Below are 3057 nucleotides of genomic sequence, written 5' to 3'. Positions count from 1 at the left end.
CAAAAAAAAAAAAAAAAAAAAAAAAAACACAACAGAAATAAACAAACCCCTCCCCCACCTCCCTCGCCTCCTCTCCCTGTCTCTCTCTCCCTCTCTTAGCCCTGCCCCCCTGCTACTACAGTCACAACACACACCTTCCCATATGTGCCTTTTCTGCCTGGGAAACAGACATGGGTGGGGGAGACAGAGGCACACAGGGAATATGTCTGTTTAAGCAATGCCTTTTTGCCATTCAAACATAGGTCTTCCTTTAGGGGTGGCCCCATTTGATGTGGACTTGTGGACTGTCAAATAAAAAGATCACCAAAAGCAGATTTGTTTAATAAAATGTTTTATGAATTGTCTAAAAATCCTGATCAGTCTGCTGTGATAATCCAACAGTCATTTATTACATTACATTTGAGACATTATTAAAAACAGCCTGGGATTTGGAAGATTCTTACAGGAATAGTTTTGGGTTCTTCACTCACATGAAGTTGTCAGACTCACATGAGGCAGATAAAAAAAAAAGATAGTAGTAATAGTCAAAATTGAAGCAACAGAGGCAGAACTGACACCTGACTATTTACCCCTGGCATGGGTCAAGCTCCAAAAACACTGGATCCTACACTTCCCATAATGCAACTCAATACTGTCTTCCAGACCCTCCCCTGCCTCTTAAATGCCTAAACTCTTTCAAACTCACATTTTCAGTTTGTAAGACAGGTTTTCTTCTAATAAGAATTATGAGTTTTATAAGTCTCAAGCCCAGGCTAATATAACCCTGATCATCAGGGTTGGTTTCTTTTTAAACGAGTCACAGACAAGACATTAACAGTTTTCACAAGCTGAGTAGTAGACGAGTAAACTGAACTTTATATGTAAAATTGCTGGAATTTCCCTTTAAGTATTAAGCTAGGAGTTACGTTAGTTTAGGAGCTGCAGGCTCTTACTGCCGTCTGTGCGAACCCGTTGCCCTTTAACACATCATCAAGGTAAACAACGCCTTTTACAGAAAACCACACGACAAGATCTGACCTAAGACTGCCTTTGCAACTTTAACAAAAAGTGACTTAAGGGCTTATTCACACAAACCAATATGCAAAATTGTCACCACATTTATGCAACAAAGTTCATCCCTGAAGGCGGCGAGAGAGAATTAGAGGGGTATAAAACTGAAATAGGAAATAAATAAATAAAAATTCAAAGGAAGATGGAGAGGTAAGTGTGATACAGATAAATGGAAAGAGGATGAGGAGGATGGGCTGTTTGTACATGCCGCATACGGAGGGGTGGGGTAGGGCGAGGAGCGGAGAAGAAAGGTTAGAGAGAAGGGAAAAGGGGGAGGAGGGATGAACAAAGGATTTGTAGATGAAAGAGAGAAGGGATGATTAGGGATCTGGAAACTGACATGCATGGATTTGACACAGTATAATTGGTGTTAGGGAGGCTAAGGCGGAACAGTCAGAGGAAGAAGAAAGGGGGAGTCAGAGAGGGGCAGAGAGATAGAAAAATATGAATACAAAGAGAGAAGAGAGAAATTTACAGAGAGAGATCAAGGCTCTAAATTAGATGCTGTAGTATTGAACCAATTTATCAGCTCAGACAAAATCATTTTCTATCACACACCTGCCAGTCACAGTCTTTACAGCTGTCTGGTTTATATTAGCATTATTGTTATCATAAATCCATTATCATCATCAATATTAATGTGCATAACATGCATGACTATTTTTCATATCTAATATTTTTCTTAAGCCAATTTTCATTGGACTACATCTTGTCTACATCGTCGTGCTCTCTCTTTTGGGGGTGAACATTTGTATGGATTTTACTAAACTCTTCATTTTACAACACTTCCTCATAGAGAGTGTGTTGGGAGGAGTGCTCAAACACTTCCCATTTGAAGTCTTCCATCATTGAAGTCATCAGTGATATTATCCACTCTGTGCAGCAGTAGTTTTCTAAACAACAATAAGTGATCTCACTCCCACAGTTTTCACCCTTCATACGAGCATTTTACATCAAAATGTTCTGCTCTGCCTCCGACCGCTTGAAGTCTAAAAATCTAAGGGAAAGATTTACATCCTGAGCTGTGACTAATGACAGGAAGGCAGTGAATGAGTCTACCAATTTAATTAGGGTGGAACATACACCTGAGCGAAAACATTTTCTATATCATTATTTTCAGCCAAGTCTGCCATCATACACGGTGTGCAGATGAAGGCGTACAAATGAATTGTGGGCAATACAAGATATACTTTTTGCTTCCAATAATGTTAATGCTAAAGTGATTGTGACTCAGCAGTTTAAATTTGTCTCTCTCTCTCTCTCACACACACACACACACACAAAGCACTGATAAAGACAAGTTAGATTAGTATGGCTGTTAATCTGCTACCACTTTGCTGGACAAGACCTCCCGCACTTTGGGCACCACATCAAAACATAATTATTAGAGATTTTTCCTTTGTAAGGATTATATTTTGTTTCTTCACTTACAGCTAATGTGCAACCATGAAATAAATAAATAAATAAAAGATATATATATATATACAGTGGGGGAAATAAGTATTTGACCCCTTGCTGATTTTGCAGGTTTGCCCACTTACAAAGAATGCAACAATCTCCAATTTTAATCATATGTACATTCTAACAGTGAAAGACAGAATCCCAAAGAAAATTCCAGAAAATCACATCATATGAATTTATAAAAATTGATAACCATCTGATGAGGAAAAACAAGTATATGACCCCCTACCAAACAGCAAGTATTCTGGCTCCTACAAGCCAGTTAGTCTTTCTTTAAGACACAGCCCCAATCCCAACCAATTATCTACATCAAATACACCTGCCTCACCTCGTTACCTGTATAAAAGACACCTGTCAACACCCAAACAACCAGCATCCAACATCACCACCATGGGCAAGACCAAAGAGCTTTCTACGGACATCAGGGACAAGCTTGTTGATCTGCACAAGGCTGGGATGGGCTACAAGAGAATCGGAAAGCAACTTGGAGAGAAAAGATCAACTGTCGGTGCAGTTATCAGGAAATGGAAGAAGCACCACACCACC

At 39.5% G+C, this 3057-nt stretch overlaps 1 protein-coding gene across 1 annotated transcript in view; it reads right to left on the bottom strand.

Annotated features, from left to right (window-relative positions):
- tnksa (tankyrase, TRF1-interacting ankyrin-related ADP-ribose polymerase a) overlaps nt 1-3057 on the bottom strand; it is a 106349-nt gene that overhangs the window by 66374 nt on the left and 36918 nt on the right. The window lies entirely within an intron of this gene.

The sequence above is a fragment of the Micropterus dolomieu genome, linkage group LG13 (assembly GCF_021292245.1).
Source record: "Micropterus dolomieu isolate WLL.071019.BEF.003 ecotype Adirondacks linkage group LG13, ASM2129224v1, whole genome shotgun sequence".
Taxonomy (NCBI): Eukaryota; Metazoa; Chordata; class Actinopteri; order Centrarchiformes; family Centrarchidae; genus Micropterus; species Micropterus dolomieu.
This window is presented reverse-complemented; position numbering and strand designations above follow the sequence as displayed.